Source organism: Lutjanus erythropterus, chromosome 15 (genome assembly GCF_056507025.1).
Source record: "Lutjanus erythropterus isolate fLutEry1 chromosome 15, fLutEry1.hap2, whole genome shotgun sequence".
Classification (NCBI taxonomy): Eukaryota; Metazoa; Chordata; class Actinopteri; order Lutjaniformes; family Lutjanidae; genus Lutjanus; species Lutjanus erythropterus.
The window spans coordinates 12,150,916-12,178,005 of NC_139331.1; the positions used below are offsets into that span (position 1 = coordinate 12,150,916).

Sequence of the window (27,090 nt, forward strand, 5' to 3'; positions counted from 1 at the left end):
ACGCGTCGCCTCACATACAAACATATCTACATGGGAAAAAAAAATCTTTCTCAGAAACCTCACTCACTTCTTTGATGACTTCACTTTGACCTGTGGCTGTCTCCGTACTTACCCGTCACTACTCTTCATGGAATATAATATATTGATTGAGTAACAAAGCCGGCCGAGAGGGATTTCGGAAGATGTTTTACAGTGCTTTATCTCCTATATATCCTCTGTGTCTTGCTAGCTCTCCTCTCAGTCAACAAAAGATGTAAGGGGATTAAACCATTGATGTTGTAGCTCTCTGAAACATGGCAGAGGGTTTGGAGGGGAGGGTTTCTCCGTTAAAAGGATTTGGAGAGCGGGATCCAGAGCTGTATCTCTGCCCACCAGTCTTTTAAATACATGGCACGTAGCCCTGCGTATGATATGCACTGTATGAACCGAGGCGCTCTCTTAAACCCTTTAGAAGACATAACGGTGTTAAGTGGCATGCACACTTGATGAAAGTGCCCTTATTAGGGTGCAACAGGGTGTCCTGACAGTAAGTTGAAGGATAAAGGCTGGAGGGGAGGCTGAAAGTAGTCTCCTACAGTGTGCAGGTGAGGAGAACCTCTAAAAGAAAGATGCAAGGTTGAAGATCCAGGAGCAGCAGAGGACACTGCAGAGCTTCTCCTTTTGCTTGTTGCTAGGATACTATGCCCCTTTATTCAGTATTATGGGGTGTTCTTTATCGCACTTTCTCTGCACAGCAGCTACTGTACGTCTCTCACCCTGATTTTGACAAATTTCTTTTGTCAAGTTTTCATTCTTCTAAACAAGTTGAATCTTGTTGGAGAGGAATGCGTCTAGATCCAGGGATTTTCTTGCAGCTGGTGGCTTTAAATCTGTGCTCCCTCAAGGAGAAACGTGGACTGTATATACCTGTAGGGCCTTTTTGTAGCCAGCACATGTACGACTAACAAAAACAGCAGGGATTCAGTGAAAAAGCATGAAGAAGCAGCCTGTCGTCATGTGCTACTGGTTAGTTAAATCTCCAGACCCGTGCAACATATGGTGCAGTATTTATGTAACATGGAACAAGATGAAAGGTACATGTGAGCGGTTTTCATGCAGATTTTAATAATTGACTGTTGGATGAGGGAATGGTATCATAAAAGCCCGCCAAAGTCGAATGAAAGCAGAAGCATGGAACAGATTCCTATTGTGTTGTTGCTGTCTTCGCCACAGTCATGGTGGCGCGGTTCACCAATTGGGTGGAAAGGCTGACGGCGGAGGTTTTTCGAGGAGCCCACATCAGTGGCCGTCAGCTGAGGAGAAGGGGAATCTGAGAAATGAGGAGAGTTGAGAAACATGTGGAAGAGGGAGAGGTGGGATTATGAGAGATGGATGATGGTCAGGGTTATGGAGGGTGAGGGGGGGGAGAGGAAAGAACATGAAAGGGGAAGCAATGGTGAAAAAAGCAGGGATGAGGCTAAAAGAGGAGGAGGAGGAGCAGGTGAGAGGGAAGGGAAAAAAAAGAGTCAAAGTGAGGGCAGAAATAAAGAAGCGTGTAAAAGGAAGATGTCACTCATAGGAGGCACAGCTGGAAATCGGCCATCCCTGAAACCTCAGCTGCTGCTGCTGAGAGGTTATAAACACTGAAACCAGAAATATTACCGCACCTGCAGAGCACTGAAAAATGCACACTACTGAGTGCCAAACGCTGACTTTTCACACTTTTATTTTCAGAGAAGTAAATATTTCAACAGAGAAATCTGTTTTATCTCCACTCACGCAGCTGCTATCACTGTGCTTTACATTTTGACTTTCTTTTACTCTCTCAGTAAAAAAAGGCTCTCAAAGTACTGTTTTTTTTTTCTCGAGCCTTTTGGCTACACAAATAATTTATATAAGAATTTCTAAGAGTTTTTACTGAAACAACTGAATCCCGATACTTTGATCTATCAAATACTGAAAACCTAAAGAATTACAAGTTTTCATGGAATTAAACGTAGAATTATTATTATTATTATTGTTCAGGGTAATAGTGGATTTCCTGCTAGCCATTGCGAGCTAGTTGCTGTAAATTATTGTATATTTAAACAACCACCATAGCTGATGAAAATCTATCCGACATGACTCAAGCAGAAATCATGATCATGCACAAGGTAATATTAAAGTTTAATTCATGTTACTTTTAGGCACATTTGACTGATCTCTCTCCTCTCTCTCGCTCTCTCTCTGACATATCCCATGTTTTCCCATAAGTTATAGCAATGGCTAGCAGCTGACGCACTGTTGCCTTAACTAAATTCCATTTTTTATTTGAACATTGTTGGAACCACTTGGGATAATGTAAGCATACATCTAAACAAAATATATGACATATGTCTAGCTTTTTAAGACATTTTAATGCAGAAGGGTTAGATATTGATGCCAGTAGTGATAATTTGTGGCTGCTTTGTACATCACAGGAGAAATTCCTGCGCATATGCAAACAGTGTACACTCCCTCTCCACATTCCAGTCTCTATCATAATTCAACAAACACACGACTATGCAAATCACTGTTGTAGCCGTGCTTTTATAGATGTGTTTCATAACCGATGCAACTTGGAGTGTTTCCACCTGCACAAATGCTTTACTATCCTCAGATATCTCAGTGGTGGTCTGAAGTTGACTTATTTATAGTTTCACCATGAGTTATGGTCTTCAGTTTGAAACACTGAATGTGAAATTGTGATTATTGCAAGGCTGCAGATGTTAATAGCTCTTGGGTGGGAACTTGAAATATCTGGGGAATGTCAATAAGAAGAGCGTGCTGACAGGAACTTGGAGGAAAGGTAAAGTGAGTGCGGTGTATTGTTATTATGTTGTAATAAAAATAGTTGGTTATGTAAGTCAGGCGTCGGTGTCTGTGAACATGCCCTGTTGATGAACTGCCTCATGGGAAATCCACATGTGGAAAGAAAAATGTAAAAGAAAGGTCGAATTAGAGTTCATATTCCACAAGTCGAAGAGGGATAAATAGGACAGTGTTTCAGCGCTCTGTAACAGCAGTGAACAATTTATGTTATACTTCATGTAAATTAAGCCAATAATTAAGCCTGTGAAGGCAGATAAATATGCTGACATCGGCTTTCTGCCTGCAGTGTTTTAAATTTTAATAAGCCACTATTGTGTAATTAAAAAGCCAGGCTTGCATCTTCCTTTTTTAGGCACTGTGCTGACACTACAGAGATGCAATAATAAAATCAATAATCCATCCATTCTTCTCTATACCAGCTTTTATACTGCACAGAATAGCTGGAACCTTTCCCAGCACACACTGAGCGAGAGGCAGTCGAACCTGGACAGGTTCACCAGCCGTCACAATGGTGACACGCAGAGCGACAGACAAAACATTCACACATACAGGCAATTTATAGTCAGTAGTTAGCCGTGTCTGTCGAGTGTGAGAGGAAATCTGAGCACACGGAGGAAATCCACAAAAGCAGGGAGGACGGGAAAACTCTGAATGGAGAGACCTCCAGTTGAAAATGTGAATTTTAAAGGACCAATGTGTAATATAACCAGAATTCTGATTTTAAAATTTTAAAAATGAACTACCAGTATGGGGGGAAATAACTGTTATTACTTCATGTCACAGACGACTATGTATTGTGTTGCAGAGATATCTACTGAAGTTGGCTTGTCCTCGCCAGCCTTTATCTAATACATAAACAACATAAATTCGCAATATGTCAAGAAAGGATATATATTGGGTATTAACCTCTTGTCTTTAATAAACCATACACTTTCTGAATGCAAGTTTCTTACTGAACTAGGACAAGCTTTTTTTAAAAACACACTAAAGATTTATCAGAAACAAACCTTGAGTCTAAGTCCTGGTCAGAGCTGCTGTAAATCACCTTGGTACAGTACTTGCTGTCATCTTAGAGACTGTGTTCGATCCTTCAGCTATTCACTGAGAGGCTGCTGAGCCTTGTTCCATTGCAGACATAAATACTCCACCAGTGATCCAAGCCATGGGGCTAACTAAGCTAACAGCAGCTAGTGGGCTAGTTACAGCCAAAGATGGAGCAAAGAGTAGCAGCAGTTAGCAGTTACTCTGACTTACCTTTAACAGTGTGATCATATTTTACTTCTTGTTCCTTTCAGTAAATTTTTTGAGAAAGATGAGCAAGAGACTGATGTTGAGGACAAAGAGCTAGCATATGCTCCTGTTTGCTAATCTGGAGCTTTTACAGTAAGATGATTAGAGGTTTGATAAAGGCATAAAATGGCTAAAGGCTGGCAGTTTGCACTGATTAAACCTCTTTCAAACCTGTTACAAATTCAGAGTCACTTTTATTAAACTATATAATGTCATGTTTGAAATCTCCGGAAACGGCATATCGTCTTCCTCAGTTCTCCTCTCCTCCCTACTGTTGACCTCCCTCTGTTCCGCCATGGGTCTGTTAGTAAGGATGGAGTCGGAGGGACCACCTGGACACACCACTGGCTCGGTCTTATCTGTGTCACTCACGGCTAATATGAGCTGACAGAGCAGCTCCCACAGGACAGCTGGCTCCGCAGCAGACAATGGAGGCCAAGCAGCGTCTGACCCACACTGTACTGTCCAAGGCAAAGTTAAGTCTGGCTTGTGCTGTTGACTCATCTCTGGTGCCTTTTGACTGTGGCTGGAAAGGTCCCCGAGATAATGGAGGTGTGCCGGCTGACTTTTAGGAGACAAACAGCCTCACAGCAATGAAGGATTGGATGTTTACTTGGCAAAAAGGAGCAGTCAAAAATAGTACAGTTTTGAGTCATCCATGCTGTTGACGCATTTAGTTTGTAATATCACACAGCATTAGTCTATGGCCCTGTGAAGGCCTCATACAGTGTCTTGCATAATAGACCTTTTTCACAGCAGCCATTTTGACATGAAATAGTAGGGTAAAAACAGGTGTTACTAATGATACTAATTAAGGTTCCATTTCTTCAGGTCAAACAGAGTCAGGCTGCTGCTGTTGTGCATGTTGGCTCACTGGAAAGGCTCGACTACACTAAACTGAATGGGACTTTCATTAGTATCATTGGTAACTTGTGTTTACACGACTATGTTATCAACATGGCTGCAGTGAAGAAGTTCTGTATCCAGATGGTGTGTAGATATAGCTAACACAATAAAAATGTATCTATATGTATACTGTCTGAGAATAAATTTTGCTGCTAAATGATGGTGTCATGTTTTGCAGGTAATAAGTTAATATTTATAAAATTTGGTATATCTAAGCAGTGCATTAGTTTAAAGGAATTGTTCAACATTTTGAGAATTTCACTTATTAGCTTTCTTGCCAAGAGTTAGATGAGAAGATTGATACCACTCTCACTGGAGCTGCTTAGCTTAGCTTAGCTTAGCTTAGCTAAAAGACTGAAAACAGCAGGAAACAGCTAGCTTGGCTCTCTCTGAAGGTATCTGCATTTCTTAAGCTCACTAATATTTCGTTCCATTTGCCTCAGAGGTCGGAAGTTGGAGCTGGGAATGATGTTGCGCTGGAGTTGACCACATTCCAGCATAACAAGTTGGAAAATGTGGTATTTTTCGTATTCAAACATGCCATACCAACATGTCCACAGATAAAAGTTGGCCAGTACTTTGAAAGAAATCCTGATGAACAGCCTTCACTGCTGTCGATGTGTGGTGCAGCCATCTTGGATTTTGAGATTGGGCACTGGTGAGGTTTCTCAGACTTTCTGAGTCGGATATCCCACTTCATGGGCCGTTCCTGTTGAAATATCCAACTGCAAACTCAATAATTCTACTTCCCAGTTCAAATGGAACACACCATTAACACATCGCATCCTCTTTTCTTACCATACCTTTGGTTGGTTTCTCTTTCTCCTCTTTTTGCTAAGCTAACCTGTGCTAAGCTAAGGAGCTACTGGCTGTAGCGTCATAGCAAGCAGGCAACTCTAATCCAACTCTCAGGAAGAAAGTGAGTAAGTGTATTTCCCAGAACGTTAAACTCCTGCTTTAAGGTTCATATTCAGCATATTACCTAACAGCTCACCAAGCTAACTGGGTTTTGTTTACTGGAAGAGGCTAAATGTTATTTCAGTCAACATGAAGTCTGTAACCAACTGGTTAATTTTGATCCTCTTGGAGTTGCCCTTTCAGAACCAGTTTTGAAGGAATCATCAAATCAAATGTTCCTGTTTTTCCAACTGTTTACCCAGTAGCCAGAGTATTTTATTTAACCATCTCCCACAGTTTAGTGGCTTTGGAATCCAGTGGCAGCACATCGGCTTCAGCCACAGCTCTAATTTTCCAGTCACAAACAGTTTTATTTTATAGTTTGGGAACACATTTTGCTGTTTTGCATTTCATTTATGGGACCCAGACTCCAAAAAATCTTCAAAGACCGCGACTGTTAGATTGATGAGGCCGGCGCATGATTCCGCCCTGTCAGAGGATGTATCAAACCAAACTGCCTCTGTAACCACCCCGCTGTGTAAATGATAGCCATGCATCATAAAGTGAGAATGCGTGAGTTGACGACCTGACCATGGGGTGTCGGGGGGGTCTTATATAATAAAATTACTGGTTGATGAGTTTCCATTAGGCTTTATGAGGTATTTATATGTGTGTGTACGTGTGATGGAGTCCTGCTGTACTGTAGTCTTCATCAGATTGATTCAGGGCAGGTTAACCATCTGGCTATAAACCAATAGTCTCCTAATGGAATTTGTTCCTGTGATTCTCTTCTCCCCTGTGTGTGCGTGTGTGTGTGTGTGTGTGTGTGTGTGTGTGTGTGTGTGTGTGTGTGTGTGTTGCCCCCTGTACAAGCTACACTAATAAACCTAATGGCTGTAAAGTCAGAGGTGGGGTTTAGGCCTATTAAAAGGATGCAGCGCTTCAGTGCTGCAGTGGCAGTTATGGAATGGAGACCCTTATGATATACCACCGTGCAGTGTATAATGACATTTAAAACCCTCCCTATACATGCACTGGGCTACAGGATATACTGTATGTAATTCCATAATCCACTCCATCATCCGATCAAATGTAATGCCCTAAATTTTAAACCTATTTGACACAGGCAACTGCAGCAGTTGGGCATGTTGTTATTGCCTCATGGGTGAAAAAAGGTTTGATGTTTGTTACCATGATGCTTGTTCATTAGCTGCAATTAAATGTTTACTGGTGTGATTAATCCTTATCACATGCTTGGAGCTGTGTTAGGTTGGGTTGCTGCTTGTTGTATTGATTGTGTACTTTATAGAGCTCTCACACACATTCTTAGTGTTCAAGACTTGAAAATACTAGGCTGTTCTATACTTACGCCACTAAACATTACATGCTCTGTTAGATATCAATGATGCCTCTTCTTCTGCCTTAGACTTTGCTAAAAATCAAAATCAACATGTTTAAGACAAGTGTGTCACTTCATAAGGTCAGATACCTTACTTTTTTTAGTAGTTTGGTATCTAATAATCTATCTCTTATTATTTCAATTAACTGTATTAATGCAGTGGTTCCCAACCTGGAGGCTGGGACACTTTTCCTCTGATGTTTGTGTTACTTCCTGTGACTTGATCAAACGTTAGCTCTAAAAACAATCTGATGTGGTCACAGCAGACTATGACAGGAATTCACAAAGTTGCTTGGTTTTAGAGGTCAAAATGATAGGAAGCCATTAGAGTAATGTTAAGCATAGTCTAAAAAAACACAATTATTGACATGATTGGAAAGCAGCCAAAGGTGTCCTCCAGATTATTTCAAGAATAAGCGCTGAAAGATTTATGTTTTTTTTTTTTTTATTAGTTTAATAATTGAGGTCCCATTCAAATGTAGTGCTAATTTTAAGCAGCAACAGGAAGTCTGGATTAATGTGCATTTCCATCCACTACTGTTATGTGAATATTACATGTTAAGATAGTACAGTGAGGTAAATAGTTGGTGGGACTAATTCTCCGCTCATGACATGAGCACCAGTGAAACCTCAAATGATGGAAATCATGTAGAAAACCAGATGGAAATATTGCATTTGTATTTATTTCATGCATTAATTTGGAGAACATTACTCTCTTCAATGACAAGTGACGTTAAAGTCACATGCTTTGTGTATGTCATACTTTATTCCCCAAGTCTATTTAATTGACATCTCCTAAGTCCTGCCCATTTTTTCTTCAGTGCTCCAATAACAATTGAGCAAGCTTTGCAACTTGCTCAACTTTCTCCTTTCCTGTAAAACTGCAATATAGTAACATCTTAAATTAGCCATTGTTAGTACAACACCAGCTAACTAACTAGTTAACAGTTGATATATATATGTATACACGTCTCTTTTACAGGTCCCCCAGCAAAATCTTTATCCATCCTCAAGATTTTCTTTTCTTTTCAAAACAGACAAGCTTTGCACATAGCTAAGTGCAAGAAGCAGGAAAGAGGGAAATTGACTGAGGTACCAAGGTCACTCAGCTGTGAACTTAGGAAGGGTCAGTTGAACTTATTGATAAACCAGCCTTTCTGGTGAAAACCTTTGACTTGGAAATGTGCATAAAAACAGGTGGATTAACAAGCACTTAATGATAGGAGACAAGCCAAAGCTGCAAATTATCACATTGAAGAAACTGGTTGTACAAACATTTGGCGTGTTTAGTTCCAAGCTACTTAAAACAATTAAGTGGAATTGTTGTCAGTTATTCTTGTGTCAATTAATGTCAGCCCTCAGCCCAGGTATTAGAGTAAAGGCGGCATGTACACAGAGCTGTGATGAGCCAAACAGACCATTTGGGAAAGTGCTCCAGGTCATTTTAAACTGGAAACAATTAGACAAGATCAGACACCTTGGGAATGCTTGGCAGCTCTGATTAAACGTGATACGCGTTGGTGTCGTTGGTGCGGCCCGTCTCTCAGATCGGCAGACCTGATGTTTGCTTGTCAGGGCTCGTAAAGGTTTTCCTCTGAAAAGGTTGCTGGCATTTACGCTCACTTGACTCTTCCTCTCTGTGATGTTTTACACCTTTGACTCCGTCTTTCACACTCACTAACATGCGTAGATGCACATGTGCTTTCTTTCTTTCTCCGTCTGAAGTTGCTTGCCATCGGCAGTGGAAAGGCAGTGTGTGTGTGTGTGTGCAGACGCTCAGAAGATTAAAATGTTATTTTGCTGCTGCTGCTGCTTCTTGCAAGAAGATTTTATGTTGGGGGAGGGGTTAAAAATAGCCTGTTTCCGTGGATGTGTGTGTGTGTTAGCATCATGTCCCAGTCCCTGTTTGGATATGTTTCAGATGGCTCTGCCCTACAGTAGGATGAAGATGTCTGCGACTCAAAGCCAGGTACATTGGCCAGTAGGAAGTGATTTAGAGTTGAAAAATCACTCAGAAAATCACTCAAGGGATAAATTCAGCAACATGGATAATGAGTCCTGGCTAGCCTTGTTTTCTGTTGTAGTGGAGACCTGGATGAAGCTGCGCAGTCTAGCCCTGAGCCAATGCTAACCATTCATAATGGGATGTAATAGAATTCCCTTGGTCATTATGCCTGCTCCTGTCCTGTCTGCACAGTATCTCTTGTACTCCTACTGTATGTACGTCTTGCTCTCATTCTCCTGTTTCCTTTCTAATGGCCTCTTTCCTGACGACTGCCGAGTATAAGCGCCGTCGCCTTCGCTTAGTTTCACCATGTCTCAAAACACTGTTGTCAGGCCGAGTCAAAGGCTATAGAACTCCAGTCCAACATCAATCCAATTTTAGCTGTGGCTGGGATGAGATATCTGTCTATCCGGACAGCTCTTACATAAGAACTCTTTTTTTTTTTTTGTGGCCATTACTGTGCTAATAGCTCCTCGGAGATCCCTTTTATCCATCAGTGCTCGATTAACAGTCGGTAAAGCTCTGGATGACACCAGTAAACTGCTGGGGTTTTATTTTTCTCATTTGTTTCATTTGTGAGCTTTGACTCCAGCATTTGCACTTTTAGCTTAAGTTACCACAAAGGATTCTTCTTCTTATTATTATTTTTTTAACAGCTTATTTTTTGAGATTTGTTGTCACAGGTGATGTTTGTTTAGACTGATCTAATCAACTGAAACAGAGTTAGATTTTGTCAGCAACTACAGTCTTAGAAAAAAAAAAGAGTTAAATAGAACCATAAAGGGTTCTTCAGCTTGTTCCTGTTGGAGAATCTTTTTTGTTCCTTTCAGAGGGTTCTACCTGGAACCCAGCGTAAAGGGGGATACCTAGAACCATCTGTCAAAGATTTCACCTAAAACCCTCTATGAAAGGTTTGGTCAGAGAACTCTTCTTTGGTGTAATGGTTCCAATTCCAATTGTAAGGGTTCTACCAAGAAACCTTTTATATTCCAATGGTTTTACCCAGAACCCACCAAGTAGTTCTGCTGAGAACCCTTTTGGATTCCAAGTATTTTATCTAGAACCCATCCAAGGGGTCTATTGAGAGTTCTTCAAGAATCTCAACAATTCTTGAAGAACTTTCTCTTCAAAAAAAGAGTTATTTGGATGAAAAGGGTTCTCCATGGATACCCGTGTCTTACACAGAAGCGTTGATGAACTCTCTTTTAAAGAATGGGGTTCTTCAGAAGCAAATGATTCTGGGTAGAACCTCAGTCCCAGTAAGAACCCTTTTGGAACCCTTATTTCTAAGAGTGTAACTGAGCCACAAGTGGAATCTTGCCTGCTTCCTCTGTTCTCTTTGATTTGCATTAGAATGAAATCAGAGGCGGTTATTATTCATGTAAACAGTAATGAAACCACTAGATGATGTCACTGGAAAGACGAGGTTATTTTCACTGGATTGGAAGAAGCGGTGGTCCGCAGATTGCATCAGAGCCCACATGGCAGATGGGATTTTCAGAGGCCGATAATAAAGGGGTTTCAGGGTTGTACTTATTGAAAGAACAGTCTCTGTATTTACCATCTAACTGCTAGCTGTTAGACTCTGCTTACATAAGCACAACCTTTGCCAGCTCAGCAGTCAGTCAGACGGGCTGTTGAAGGAACGGGGAGGCATGCAGATTTATGTAAATGAGGTTGCCATGGGGTTTGCGGTGGTGAAACCGTGGTAACGGGGAGAGGAATGAGGTTAAAGAGGGCCATGGGCTCCGGGAGGATGTTCTCTACCCACAATGCCCTCTGGTGTTTGTTTACACTCTGCGGTGGGTTGTGGGTTGTGCGAGGTAAAGCCAGCCATCTCCTTAAGCATCTTCTGCAAAGTCTTTCATGGGCACTGCGGGGCACCATGTTGACGACATTCAGACGTTTATAGGCAACATATCTGTGTATCTGTTAAGTTAAATTGCTGTTTTAGTTGATGTTTTCCAAATATTTATGTTTAAATGGGCATGATTCAAGTAAATATTCATAATTCCTGCTAGCAAAAGACGTGTAATCCTTATAAACAAACCATCCCATTTAACTAGCTGTGTGATACTGAAAAGTCTTTAAACAAAAGGGGTTGTGCAGTTGTATGCACTGCCATTTAAAACAAATAAGGGGGAAGCACTGTAGCACAGTAATTCCACAGTGATTTGCCACCATGTTCTCCTACACAAGGAAAGGAAAATCCAACTGGTTGGCTGATCCAGAGGAATGTTGCGTGTCCCATCCCCAAATCAGTCAAGAGTTATGACCCTTGACATTCAGTGTCAAGGGCCATGAATGTCACTGGGTGTGACGCTGCGAGAAGGTTTTTACGTCTTCTTTGAATAAGGTAATACTGAGCAGAAGAGCAGCAAATATGCTCTGGACATACACTCAACAAAAATATAAACGCAACACTTTTGTTTTTGCTGCTGTTGTTCATGGTTGAAGTAAAAGATCTAATTCTAGATTTCTAATTCAGGTGTAGCATATAAAAATGATTATTAAACAGCAGAGATGTTCTGATACAACTTTTCCCTCCTGATATTGATTTCAATGCCTTAACTTTGCATATCGGCCGTCTCCGAGTACCAATCTGATACCAGTGTGTCAAAAGAAATGATTAGATGTGATGTGGTTTCTATCATTCATTCATTCATTCATTTTCTGTAACCACTTATTCCATAAGGGTCGCGGGCTACTGGAGCCTATCCCAGCTGACATTGGGCGAGAGGCGGGGTACAACCTGGACAAGACGCCAGTTCATCGCAGGGTTTCTATCATTGTTAAATGCATATGCAATGTTGCTGGAAAGTCACACTGTCACATTTCAAATTAGCCTACATGGTACTGGATTGGTACATAGACTCGCCAATAAAAATATCACCATTTTAAGCAGAAGCATTTTTTGAAACTTGTATTGAAACATCCCTTTTAAACAACATGGTTATCACACAGATGTGCCTTGGACTGGTCACAATACAGGGCCACTCTAAAATGTGCAGTATGATCTTGAAAAATTTCATTTATAATGCAATAAACTAGGAAATATGCAAACTGAACACAGGGCCACAAATTCCATGCCACTCTAAAATGTGCAATTTTATTCTGGAAAAAAAAAAAAGATATTTATTAAGGGCTGAACTATTACACACCTTACTCTGCCTGATTGGGTAGTATTTGATGCCTTCATTGGTTTGGTGGTTAGGTTTTATCTTGGAAAAAAAACATTTATTAGGGGCTGAACTATGGCTATTTCACATAGATTTACTGATACCAGATTTTTTCACCAGGGAGGCAAAGTCATGACCCACCTGACATTCTCATCCTAATCCCGATCCCAATCACTCTTCATGCCTGAATCTAGCCAGCCAACACAGGCAGCAAGTACTAGCCCATCAGAGGCAGAGTAGAGCAGGTCATGACATTTCCCTTCTGGGTAAAAATTGGAATCTGTGGCCCTGTGCTCAGTTCACATATTTCATTGTTCAGTACGTTAGAAATATCAGGATCAAACCGCACATTTTAGAGTGGCCCTGTATTGTGACCAGTCCAAGATAGACCTGTGTGATAATCACGTTGTGTAATCAGTCAGTAAATCAGTCTTTACATGCCGCACCTGCCAGTCATGTCAACTCAAATTTTATGTATACACCCCAAAATCACAAACAGTTTGCCCCAGAGAGGTTTTCAGTCTGTACAGTGTGTACAGGCTGTGTGTCCTTTAGACTCTTCAACAAGTGAGGTGGACAGATAACCTTGGCAAAGTTCACACTAACAGGGGTTTTAACAAATTTGTGAACAAAATTTAAGAGAAATACACCTTCAGTGTACGCAGAAGTCTTAATTATTTTTTTTTTGCTTCAACTCATGAAAAACGGGACCAAAAACAGAAGTGTTTTTTTTTTCAGTTTTGGTGATGACTTTATTCATGTGCTTAACACGGAGTTGACAGATGTCGAAGAAAGGTCACATGCGCCATATCGTAACATGTATGTCAGGCTTCCCGTAGACAAACAATAGCTTATAGCCAATCCATCTCCAAATGTCACTAATCTGTATTTTGTTTCACAGTGAACTGCCACCACACACATGCATTGACAGTAATTAAGGGTGTGGGCCAAATATAAGCCCACAGCTTTGATTTCAGGGGATTAAACCTAACTGGCTGCCAGATTGCCATTCTTCTAGCCTAATCAAAAGATTAAGGACATAGGGCAGTGGCCTGATCATCTACAAAACAAATGAGCCGTGGCACTGCTGTTTAATTGTTTCGTTACAGCCAAGAAATGCTATTTTTTAAACTTTTGTCAAGATTTTAAGCAACTTGTCTTTTGTCCATTAGGAGCTATTGTAGCAACTTGTCTTTCCTTTGAAACACTCCAAATATTCATCAGCCCCTACTGTACAAATAATGTCCACATAATGAGTGAGCTTGTTTTTTTTTAGATCACGCATGTCCTGAGACGTACGTAATCACAGACACACACCAACATCACACGTACATAAACACATTTCCAGCCAGCCGCACACAGCTGCAGGCGCGTGAAGGCGTCCGCTGACCCTGCGAGGGTGGTGACGACGAGCTGAGGAGACAGGGGAGGGGACGCATCACTTTGCCGGACAGGATGTGCAATAGCAGCGAGACACACGTCTGTGTTACTGTCTGCTGGAAAATACCTATAAATAAACCGTCTGTCCCTCTCTCTTTAACTCCCATGAAGGATATTTACAGGCTGATCAATAGCGAGACATGAGAGACTCATACTGCTCTTCAGTTTCCACTCAATAGACATTAGCAACCTTTGATACATTAAAGAGCCCCAGCTGACCTCGACGCAACTTTAAATGACTGAAGTGGGTGTAATTACACACAGAACATGCTGTGGTTAGGGTGTGTAATTAGATTAAGTCAATACTGATTATTCATCAACTTCACTCTGTTTCATCCAGACAGACAGATTGATTTATGTCCCGAAATATGAGAGGAAATGAACCTCAGCCTGCTTGATGCAGTAATGTGTTTACACTGAACTCTTCTGGACACATGGAGAATGTTTTGGCAGAATACAATAAAATTGCCTATGTTGGACACCCCATCCAAGTCCTTTTCCTGTCTTGTTGGAAAGCTGGACTGTCATTTGTAGTCAGGGCGCTCCAGTCAGGATTTTTGGGGCTGATCGCTGATTGCTGGAAGCAGTATGAGCCAATATTGACCACCAGTAATGGAGTTTATTTGAAGCTTTCTGTTTATTGTGTATTTTTGGTGAACTTTACTTGAAAAAAAAAAAAATCAGAAGAGTCAGAACTGTCCTGTGTTTTTGTCGTTATAGTGATGAACCAGTTAAATTTAGTTAGTCGGAGCTATGAAATATTACATCATCAATGTTTGCACAACACATGTGAGCCTTTCTTACCATCAGGTGTGCATAAACTACAGGTTATATGAACTTCATTTAAGATTATCTTATCAATGTCAGTTAAGAGAAGCAAGTAATTATCCTTTATCTGTATTGGCTAAAAAGAATCCATATCCTGCAGGACTGGCTGTATAAGAATATAGTGATAAAAGTAAGATTTCTTAATAGGATTTTCAAAATCTGATTTTAGCATCTAATTCTTATTAATTTTGTAGTGAGACAACAAGAAAGTAATAACAGAGTCTATGTTAACTTCAACAAGGAAAATGAAGTTCCTGTCCGTCTTAACCAAGGTGCCAAGCTTTTTTTAACTGCTATTGGAGCACAGAACAAAAAGGGGCGGGACTTAGGAAAGGTCCATTTCAGACCCTGCTGCTTTGTCATGTGTTTGGCTCTCCTGATTGGCTTTCATAATGAACACTGGCTGACAACTATTGGTGGCTGATCCATCGGAGCACCCCTAAGAACCTTTTGAGGAACTGTTTTGACAGAGGAAAAAATTCATTTTACTTCAACACAATAGTTCCAGGTGGCAAAAAAGTCCATGCTTTAAGCATAGTACTTACTGACTGATTAGACTGAGAGGCTTTGTCAGGCTACAACTACCTAACAATAATTTTCATTTCAGCTATCAGCTTTTTCTTAATGGATATTATTAATAAAATTGTTCCTTCTTCAGATTATTTCCCTCACTGATGCAACTTGGAACTAGATAAACCTAGAAATGCCTGCTCTGCTAAAAATCTCTGTTTTCCAAGAGTTCCCAAAATTTATATACTCAGATTGCTTTTCTTGTCTGACTAACACACACTAAAACCAACATACTCAATTTATTATTGTAAAGAAAAAAACATATTTTCCCAATTAAGAGGCAAAGCTGAAACAGCTAACTTTTTTCCATTTTTAATGGAAAAATGACTTGGACAATAGATATGATTATCAAAATTGTAGCTAATTAATTTTCTGTCAGTCAACTTTCTGTCAGTCGAATGTGTTGGTTAACTGACTAATTATTTCAGCTCGAATTAAGATTAAGTGCCTGAAAGTTTTTTTTCCTTAAGGTTCTAATTTAGAAGTTGTTTTTGAGCTAGACAGAAAAACATTTTAGCCAGAGGCAAGGCGAGGCAGAAAACACTGGTCACAACTGAAGTGTTTTTCTTTAACAATGAACACACAGCTTGTATATTCAGTATCTGTATGTGGTCAAGGTCCAAGGTCCCCTCACAGCCAGCCAATCAGCAGTCTTGTTCCTGCAGGAACTAACAGGGCTTCACAAGACTATAATACTGGTATGATACACTAAAGTGTACTAAAGTCACTCAAAACTCCTCAAGGCTAAAATTTCTTCTCACAGCGCTGTATTTGATGCAGAAGATTTCTCATATGGTCTGTTACTTCTGTTACATCAGTGGGAAGATGCATTCAGTGCTGAGTTAAATCCTGTCTGAGCTGTCCCTGGTTGTTAGTGAGCCCTGATTGGCCGTGCTGTTGACAAGCGGCAAATGATTAAAAAGCTGAAATTTCACCTGGTCAATGTTTAAGAGTTGTTGATACACACAAGCCGTCCTTTAGAAGTGTAATCCATTTGGCACTTTAACTTTCACACTAGTCGCTCAGCATGGGCCATTTCTCCTCAAGCATAAAGTAATACTGTGCTGTTTTCACACACAGACACACACACACACACTCTTAGAAACATTCACATGAAAAAACATGTCTTACTACACACACACACACACACACACACACAGCAGAGAGTGCGTGGGGAGGTGAGGCGCTCTCTCTCCCTCAGAGCGGGTGCCATGTCTTGTCAGATGGGGTTAGCTCCCTGCCGGCTGATGAGCCAGTCGAGCCTTTGAAGCCCTTCCAGGGGCCCATGGTTTATGTGCTTGGGTTGCCAGGTTCTGCCATCCCCCTCATTAATGCAGCATGGGTGCCCACTTAACTTGTTCATCTCTGTTCCTCTGGTCGGCTTGCCCTGGCGATGACCGAGCGCTGGGCAGCCAAGCAGAGGAGGGAGGCACACAAACACGCACTTTGGCATGCTGGCCAAACACATGCGTACACACGTACAGTTCATACAGACGCATTAGAAGAGTTGTGGGTACAGATAAATGTGTGTTAGATCCATGCAAACATACCACAAACCTGCCTACATGTACATATCTGTACACATTCCTCAGCTCTTCTTAGGAGTGTGTTGGAATGTGCACCCTGGTTTGAAAGCAGAAAATAAGGAAGATGGAGCTGAAACAATTAATCAATCAGTCGAAACCGCTAAACAGCAACTGACCAGTCATAAGTCCCTCCCCCTAACAGTTGCACAAACTTGATACCTCGGTCAGCTTTCTCCTTTTCCTGTAAAAGTGAGATACGAGGTCACATCATAAATCTACTACAAGGAATTTTCATATTGTGTTGATTTTAGAGACACCTGTGGATAAAAGCAGCAGTGTTTTGACAGCCGTAACCACAAACTACGTCAAAAATGAAATTCTTAAAAGAAAAATCTCCTTCTGCTTCTTTTTTGACTTACTAATGTATCTTTGCTTAGTTAAATGTAAATGTAGGCTCTTCCAGTCAACATGCCAAACATTGCTTCATTTGATTTCGTCTTCTCACTGATGGTCTTTGCTTATGCAGTTCATATGGAGGCATCAGTATTAAATTAAGACTGTTTAATAACCAGGTAAAAACTCCTGTAAGTTGGCTAATGTTAGCAAAACGCTAGCAAATGGTTGATGTAGATTAGCTAGCTAGTTAGCTAGCTTTTTGCTAACATTAAATAAGGTGTGAATATATGTCATTTTTACAGGTCCCCCACCAATGTCTTTTAACCGACTTCAAAATTTGGTTGTCTTTTCAACATAGACGAGGCTAACACATAACATATCTAAGTACAGGAAACAGGAAAAGAGAAAGCTGACTGAGGTACCAAGACAGAGTGGAAAGGGGCAGGGCTTAGGAACATGGCAAGTCTGTCTAGCTTTTGATTTCCCCATATACATGGAGGTGGTGAGCATGGAGCTGTTGTAAAAGAGATTGGCTACTGTATATCCAAAAATGATATAAAGGTGATGTCTCCTTTCATTGTCTTTCCAATGCCAAAAATGCAGGGAGTGGTTTAAACAGCTTGTTTTACTGCTCTGATGTGAGTGTTAGCATGCCGGGCTAACTAGCATACTACCTATAGTAGTAACCTGGTGTTACCTCGAAAGCAAAGAAGCACATCTTCAGCTAACTACAGTTGCAGGCAGAGTTACAAAAAGCTCCTTTCAGGGCTGACATATCAACTGTGTGGGAGCTGCTCCTGAATGCTACTGTATGAAGGCAAATGTTAGCAGCTCTGTCTTGCCTTTTATTGGCTTTTGGGGAAGTTTATACTCCAACAACCAAGCCAAACTCTTCACCCGAGACATTACATTTCCCAAACCATTGGTTAGTCCTACTTGTCTTCTCTTGTAAAAGTGAGACATGCTGTTTTACACGGTTCTCTTTTTAAAATGAGTCAGCTGGAAGCATTAGAAACTCAGCTGGAGGTGGCATTTTCAACCAGCTCACAAAGTTAGCGTTAATTAGCTTAGCTAGCTACAGCTGATAAAATCTGTTAATGGCTATAAGTTCAGCCAACAAAATGGCATTGGCAAGAACTGAGAGGCCTGCCTTGGTTTACTTTTTGCTTTGAAATCAAAGAGCTATTGTTTTAGAAGTGACTGTGAGTTTCGGGTGGTAAATCTGCCACATTGTAAACTGAATGTGCAGTGCTAGCTTGACGGGCGTAGCAACAGAAGAAGGTGCAGGGGCTTACAGTGAGTGGTCATTTGAGAGAAAATTGATAAAGGTTAAAACAATTAATAATTTAAAGGGACCTCCATATACATAGGCATACATATTTTGCCCTTGGCCTGTAGTGCTAATTAACCATCTATACTGTTTTGGTGCGAGTAGCTGAGTTTCGGACATATTGGCTGTAGAGATGTGTGTCTTCTCACCAGTATAATCAGACTAAATGGCACTCAGCTTGTGGTGCTCAAAGCACCAAAAAAATACATGTGAACATTTCAAAACCAGCATCTCTTTCCAAAAAATCATGACCCAGTTACTCAAGATAATCCACACTTTCTGCAGTACAATCTGCCAGAACTACTTTAGAATCTAATGCAACTACTTTCATTCGAAATGTATTGCCAAACATTCAGTGTTCACTGTAAAGTGAATATCTTTGGGTTTTGTATAGTTGCTCAGATAAACAGAGCAACTTGAAGCAACACCTGAGGCTCTGAGTGGCTGTGATTTTCACTATTTTACAACACTTTATAGACAATCATAAAATAATCAGGGTTACGTTAATCAATAATGAAAATAACCGTCACTTTCAAGCCTCATGTAACAGCAATCAAACTCTTTCTTTGCCTCCAACCCTGCTCGCCTGACTGGCACCAAAGTCTGACTGGAGGGAGTGGTGCCTCCCTCCTTTGTTTCTTTTTCCCTCTTTTCCCTCGCTTTTTTGTCCTACTTTTTTTTCAGATTTTAAGGAGGGCCTCAGTCAAATTCTTAGATTGTTCTTCAGGTTTTCAAAGTTGCTGCTTAATAGAGATGTTTTTGTATGATAAATTGGACTTTCTGTAGCCGGTGAGGTCGGATTTCACGGAATTCCCTGCACTTTGACTTGGGTGTTGGTGCAGAGAAAGGAGACTGTTTAGACTGTTTCTGCTCTTTCTTCAACATCTTGAGGCAATTGACCCAACCTCCAGCCTTGAGCGCACATACACACATACAGTAGAATCACAAATGGGTTTAAAAATCCCCTCTCTCGCACAAACCCTCTCGTTTGCTATCCCTCCCTGCCTCCTACACACACACACACACACACACACACACACACACACACACACACACACACACACACACACACACACAGTCGCCTTAGATATACCCATGCAACCCACATGCATTCCCTATCTTACAAGTGCTGCACATAAGCGCTCATTCATACTCTGCACACATACATACACACATTGCTGGGAGAATATCCATGTCTCTGTGCTAAAACACTGCGATACAGCTGTGAATAGGAGATGAAAGCCAGAGCCAAGCCAGGAATAATAAAAGCAGAGTGATTTCGATTCACTGCAGGCGTCTATAGGCCCTGGGATCTGACTTGAAAACATAAGGGAAGCCTGCTCCTTTTTAAGCACACAGTTCTACCACAGCTACTTTGATGTAGCAAAGACCTTGGAGTCAACAGCGTGGAGGCTGCTTTTGCTCTAATTGTAACATTTCCGTCAGCATCAGCTAAATGCCTAGTGTAAATTTGTGCACGTGTGGTCTAATTTTAGACACCCTAATTTGTGCAGCAGCACCTCTTTTACCAGCATGCCTGGCTCCATGCTTCCCGCCTGTACTTCCCTAAAAGAGTGGCCTGCCTTGACCTCCAATAAACTCACCACCCACTGTCCTTGTAGTGGGAGCTGACAGATATATAGAGAGGGCGTGACAGAGAGAAAGAACAAATGTAGAGGCGGAAAGGCACACTAGGAATGTAAGGAAGAGACTATTGAAGATCTGCACAAACATAAAAAAAAATGTTAAATATATTATCCAAAATCAAGCACTTATAAGATATGTCAGGCAAGCAGTTCACAGTTTGTTTTGGTCTTTTAGCAGAGTATGCTTCTATTCATATTAGGGCTGAATGATTTTGAAAAAGTATTGAAATGCAGTTGTTTTGAATGATATTACAATTATGATATAATCTGTATTATTTTGCAGTATCTGTACTATGGTTGTGTGATATGTTAAAATTTTCCAGCCGGCCATCATCTGCACAGCAACTGACAATTGCTCATATATTGCTGATTTGAAAATTGCACCAGTCTGTATCGTGATTTAGATAAAACTTCAATTAACTGTTCAGCCCTCATTCATGTAATAGAAAACAATGGCTGCCTGGCAGCCAAAAATGCATCAAAAAAACTAGAACTGTTCAGCATTCATTTGAAAGTGGTCAGTCAAAAGGTTATGAATGTAGTTAAGGAGCTTACACTCGAAAAGACACCAGGTCTTTAAGAAGCCTATGATGCGGATTTGACTAAACTAAACAAACTCAAAGACCACTTAGAAGCTTTTCAGGTCTTTCAAATACATCACAGTCTTCCCTGACTGGATTTCCCATTTATCACAACTGACCCCCTAATGAACACAGTGGCTCTGGAGAAAGTTTGTGGATGCAGAGTTTGGATTTTGACAAACTGCTATTTCCAAGGTCAAGAATGACCTTTCATGCTCACGATTTGGGATGCGAACCATGAACTGATGAAAACTGAGAACCGTTTCCAATTTGTCATTTTCATGGGAATTGTATGTCTCAGAGCCAGAGCTTATCAGTTTCTTCTATCAATGCCGGCTGGTTGTTCTGATAGTTGCACATTGCAAAACAATGGCGACAAATGCATGTCTGTGGTTCTAGAAACTTGCAACAAGATGAAGTCATCTTGCATTCAGATTTCGAGATAATAAAACAGTTGCACTAACCCTGAAAACCTGTGTAGGCCTACTTTTTTCTACCCACACAGAAAATTTATCAGAAATCAATAAGGCAATCGATAATGAATCCAACCAACAAGCAGAATCGATAAAGGCATTGGTATCAAAATCTTATCAATGCCCATCCCTGTTTATGATGCTAATCTTAAAAATTACTGTCCTTGCTTTTTTCCTGTAATGCATCAATAACACAACACATTCCTGCACAGTTTTACTTCTGCTGGTGTTTTATATTTGCATTTTGAAGGAGGAGAATTGTGCTTCATTCCAAGGAGCCATAAAACTGTCTCACAAACGAAGTGACGCTGAGTAACAGGACAGATGGAGTTGGGATGCTTGGAGCACAGTGGGACACAAAGAAGAACCAGTTAAGGTCATGACCTTTAGAGGATTTGACCAACTTCTGGAGAGCTTAGCTTTCATTCTGTAAAAGTAATGAGAAAACAACCTTCCCATAAAGTTTTCCAATGGGCCAGCCTCTAAAATAGCTGTGCGCTTTCTAGAAGCCGAAACTAGACAATGGACGGGCTGGTTAAAGCAGAGGGATGTAATAACAACAGTAAGAGAGAAATGGGGAGTGGAGCAGAGTTAAGGAGGGAGTGGCCGCTGCTGGAAGTGGGTCACAGCGACACTGATGTGATGCAAAGTGACGTGCAGAGAGGGGGACGGACTCGCGCCACTGTCTGCGTCACCTTTTTGTCCTGCACAGACACAAACACACACTCTCATGCTAAAGAGGTCTCACATGCACTTGATTCATTGGGTAAACAATACTTGTGCAGAGGTACAAAAAAAGGACAAGGTCTCCCCCCGTCTCTGTGTTGTCTAGCTGAACACTTCTACTTCCCTACTACTCTGCAGAGCCTTGTACTCACTTTATCAGCCCTTAAGATCACATTCAGGTTATGCATAAGTAATAATGGCCTCTCCCAGGGTGCTTGTTGTGTATGAAAGAGTGGATGCAGAGCTGAGTCTTGCAGGGTAATTATTTTGGCTTGACTACATGATCCCCGTATGATCTGTAGTTTTTTTTCCTCCAGCTTCACAGAGGAGCGGTGAGGAGATGGTGTGTGTAAAGCCAGAGGCATGGAGGGGATAAAAGGATGAAGGAGTGGCAGGAGATCCGGGGAGCCACTTTAATTGCCTGACCCCATCTCCCACCAGGATGACTCTCCGGAGCCCGGTGTTAAAGAGAGGGTGACGGCTGGATTCTCCCTGCAGATCCCTGCGGCTCTGTGTGTGTGTACAGTGTGAGAGAGTGTGTGTGTGTATGTATGGGAGGTGTCAAGGCATTCTGTGCATGTTGTAGGAGTTTCTGTGAATGTTCCCACGGCAGATTTGCACATATTTAAGCAGGACCACTTAATTATGTTGTGTGATGGTGAAGTGATGTGCTCTCAGATTTAACATAAACCTTTCCTGCAGTCAGACAGCAGTACCTCCAGAACAGCTAATATAAGAAAAAAGTGTTTGAAGTTTCCAAGCTGAGTGGGTAAACTGATAGATTGATAGGATATCAAAACTCTATCAACAAAAAAATGCGTTCTTTCAGCTTTCCACTACACTAGAGCTCAACAGTGGCCACTATTTCAACAATTCTGGCTCCAGTTCTGGTACTGAATTTCCTGCTCATTCACTCCACTGACATTTCAGAAAATCATTCAGAAAATCATTCAAAGCACAAAAAAGATTGGAAAATGGTTTTAAAAAAGTCAAAGGTACAAGTATATGTAATTATTTTCAAGAGTAAAAGAACTACTTATGTCATAAACCATTTTGAATGATACCGTTCCTTCTTAAATTTATCTTTTGTCATTATTATAGATTTTCTGTTGTTAAGAACAGTGTAATATATGCTAGTGTGTGTTGTGTATAGTCACTGCAGGATAACAGAATTATCAGCACACTAGGCAGGTGTTAGCTGCCTAGCTAGCCATCCTGCTAGCATGACTACCTGTTCTCTGCCTTTGATGCTTACGACATCATGGCTAATAATCTAAATCCAGACTATCTATTCAGAATATATATGGGATTTTTACATCCCATTTTTTAGCAGGACTAGTTTAGCTGTTTTTATTCTCTGTGGCTGGATTTAACTTTTGCTTTACTTGTGTGGGATAACAAAATTATCAGGATGTTAGTTCATCAAGATGTATTAAACAGTGAGGGGGCTTTAGTCAAGGCTAGCTCTGGCTATTTCTAGCTAGCTTTAACAGGATTTGGCTCTCTTGCTTGAGCTAGCTGTGTAGCTTTAGTTTGGTTTGTTTTTTAGCTGTGTTTTGTTTAAATTGCACATTTAATGCAGTTTAAAACGTAAAAAAAAAATTAAGTCAAGTTACGCTTTGGTCTTAAGTACTGTAAAAATGCAGTTTAGACCTGCAACTAGTGGTTATTTTCATTATTTGCATTTTGGTTTTGTAGGGCAGTAGAGCACATCAAAGGCTTAGGGATAGGAAGCATGGTATATGAATGACATTGGGATTCACTTTAGGCAAACTCTGAATTTCTCTATTCAAATAGCGTACGCCTGAGCTATACATCAATATTTATCTTTGATTGCTTATCTTGATTTTTCGTTAATTAGTTCTAAGGAGATAAAAAATAAGCCTGACAGACTCCGATGACTTTTGAGTTTATTGGATTACTGCTGGCGAGATCTCAATCTCTGTAAGTAATCTAAATATATAAACACCACTGAGGGGGGCAAAAAAAAACCCTGATGAACATTCATTTTTCCATCCTCCCCCTCTTTCTGAGGCTCCTCTCTTTGTTGTGTGAATGCGCTGGTGATGACTGAAGGCTGAGGAACCTTCGTCCTAATCGGCTTGAGATCTGGCCGCAGGTCAGGCCAGCAGATGAAGCCAGATTAGTGGGTCACAAGGCAGGAAGAGAGGATTAGCAGCTCTGACCACTGAAGCCTCCTCCTCTAGCTGTCCAAACGGTGTCTAACCGGCCAACTGACAGTACTGTCTGCACTGGCCCTCCTAAAAAGTCAAGTGGCTGGACATAGATAGGCCTGCAGGCCCTGCTGGGACTGCTGACACTCAGCCCCGTTTAGTCTCTGGTCTTTGGAGAAAGATCAGTTTTGTAAATGTGAAAAGGACTGGACTTTTTTGCCAACATGAACTGGTGAATTGTTGTACCTTAATCTAAAAGAGACATCTTGAGTCATATGGTTTCACAGGAGTACATGACATTCTCTTCAATATGGAGCATGGAAAAGTGATTTCTCCTCAAAACTTTCATGTGTGCACTACACTTGTGTTTATATGCAGCTGGTCAAGTGTGTTAATGGAGCATTTGGGCTGATGCTGAAGTGAGAGGACAGACTGCAGTGAGAGAGCTCACAGTGTGTCTCAATTTCACAGACAGTCTTCTGTTCAGCTGTGGAAACCCACTTATTTGTCCTCTACAGCAGTGGTTCTCCAGTAGGTGTCTGTGGCACTCTGCCAGGGGGTCCGTGAAAGGTTTTCAGATTCATTCACATATTTATTTCATTCAACAAATATTTTAAATCTAAAATAGTTCATTGACCAGCAATTCCCAAATTTAAGAATGCCACTGCCCAATTTGAAATCTCAAAGCTTTAATCACAGCTCTGATCACACGAGACTGATCCCAACATACTGTAACAACCGTTAAACTGGGTCAGAAAGATGAAGAACAACAAATATTTTTGATCTCATTACTTTGTTTTATTAGTTCTGGTAACTTTTTTAAATTAATCATGAATATTTAATGGTAATTTCAGACTGACAAAATTGAAAGTTAAAAATATTTTGTTAATTTATTTTTAAGGACCTCTAAAGACCCACCTGCAGTACCTTTGGGCCCACATTTAGGGAATCGCTGTCATAGATTATGTTCTAATCTAACATCTATAACAGATTCTCTTGTCTTTCTCTTTCATAAAATTAAGTAGAAGTGTAAAAAAATGGTTTATGTCAAAATGAGAACCACTGGCCTATAATATACATCAAACTTTGTTTTAGAGCCTGACCATCTGATACATCAGCCTGACAGAGGCCTATCAACAATATATTTTTAGTATTTTGTATGTGCCCAGATGAAAACTTTTTTTTTTCTTTTTAGAGAACATATAATGCAAAAAAAATTGTTTGGGATGATTGTGATTTAACAAAATGGGGAACATTTCTGAGGACAAAAGGATTCTCGCTGGCAGATGTAAATACAAGAAGCTGCTTCTTGTTTTGCAACCTGCACCTAACATGCTAAATGAAATATATAGTATTCTTAAATAAAGTTATGTGTTTAAGAAAACAGCATTCTGAGTGCCTTTCCAGCTATATCAGGTTTTACTTTGTATTTAACTGTTTTGGACTGCTTTTAAAACTGCTTTTAGAACACCAGCTGAGCGTATTTACAGCCCAATACATCATTCTCAAGCAGAAATCCAGCTGCATATGTTAACCTAGTTTCTCTGATCTTTTATCCTGTTGGAGGAAAATGAGTCTTTTTTCACGTGATGTTTAAGAAATCAGAGTCTTGCAGAAAACTAACCATAACCTGCCATGTTAAATGTATATAAACACACTGTATGTTCACCTATTTGTGACAGGAGTGTAGCGCTGGAGTGTAGTGGCAGTGCAGCCACTGAGTGTGTGTGCTTTTAATGGTGGATCTCTACAGAACAGCGCCCCCTGGTTGCAAAGTGCTGTTCAACCAGGTTACATGAACAACACAGGCTGGTGAGACTTGTTAGGCTCAGTTAAGTATTAAACAAACTGAGGTCAGAGTTACCTCACTGATGCAACAAGCTGTGATTTTATGTGTGTGTGTGTGTGTGTGTGTGTGCAGTACCCTACAGCAGTGACTTCTCATCTGCATCTCAACTCAACCCAGCATTTTCATCAGCAACCTCCCCATCGTCCTTGTTATATCTCCCATCAGCCTCTCCTCTCTGTCTCTCTGTACTAACACTTAGAAAACAAAATAAAGTAAAGCTGTGCGCGCGGTGTTCTGCTCCCGACTCGTTGCCGGAGCGTTCTTCCTGCGTGTACCTCGGCTTTGATCTCACTGTAAATTAAACATGCCTTTTTAGATAACAGGCTCAGTGCCACCTACTGAGTCAAACTGCACCTCCACTCTTCACACGGCTCCCGTCCCTAGTTTGAACTCGGCACAGTTGATTCACATTGACGCGTAACGCTGCTTTATCAGGATCAACAACAGCTGAGGGATCCTCTGCAGAGCAATTAGGCCTCAGATATACGACTGTTTGTCAGGTGTATACAGTGTAGAGACAGTTTTGGGGCAAATATCATCAAATATCTGTCTCTGAATGAACGAGTGGTGCGGAAGAATGTGGGCCAAAGTGGGAAATGGCCCCAGTCAAGTTATGAGGTCAAAAGTTAGGTCAAGCACTGCTAATCTGGGTGGGAATGCTCAGTGCTTGACCCCTGACATCAGGCTATAACTATTTTTTTTAGCACATGAGAGCTTTGTACAAGGCACGATATATGACAGATGGATTTGCACAGTAACACTCATAGTAGTTAATAGTTTTCCTAAAAGCCAATAGACAGAAAATTAATGATTAAAAAATTGTAAGGATAAATACTTATTATTTTCTATTATTTAGCTTCTCAAAATGTGAGAAAAATGTAAGTTTTTAGTCTTGTTCACTATTTTTTTTTTACTTAGATAAGTAAATAGTTGTAAAGTGACAGATAAATCAATAATGGAACAGTTAACTGCAATCTTTTTTAAAAGCACAGTTTACTCCCAAATCAAAATTACATATTTTTCCCCTGTCCTGTGAGTTGCAAAAT

The 27,090-nt window shown here is 40.7% G+C and overlaps 1 protein-coding gene across 4 annotated transcripts in view; it reads left to right on the forward strand.

Annotated features, from left to right (window-relative positions):
- Nucleotides 1-27,090, forward strand: part of ccdc85cb (coiled-coil domain containing 85C, b) — a 62,478-nt gene that overhangs the window by 16,150 nt on the left and 19,238 nt on the right. The gene's annotated exons all lie outside the window — the stretch shown is intronic.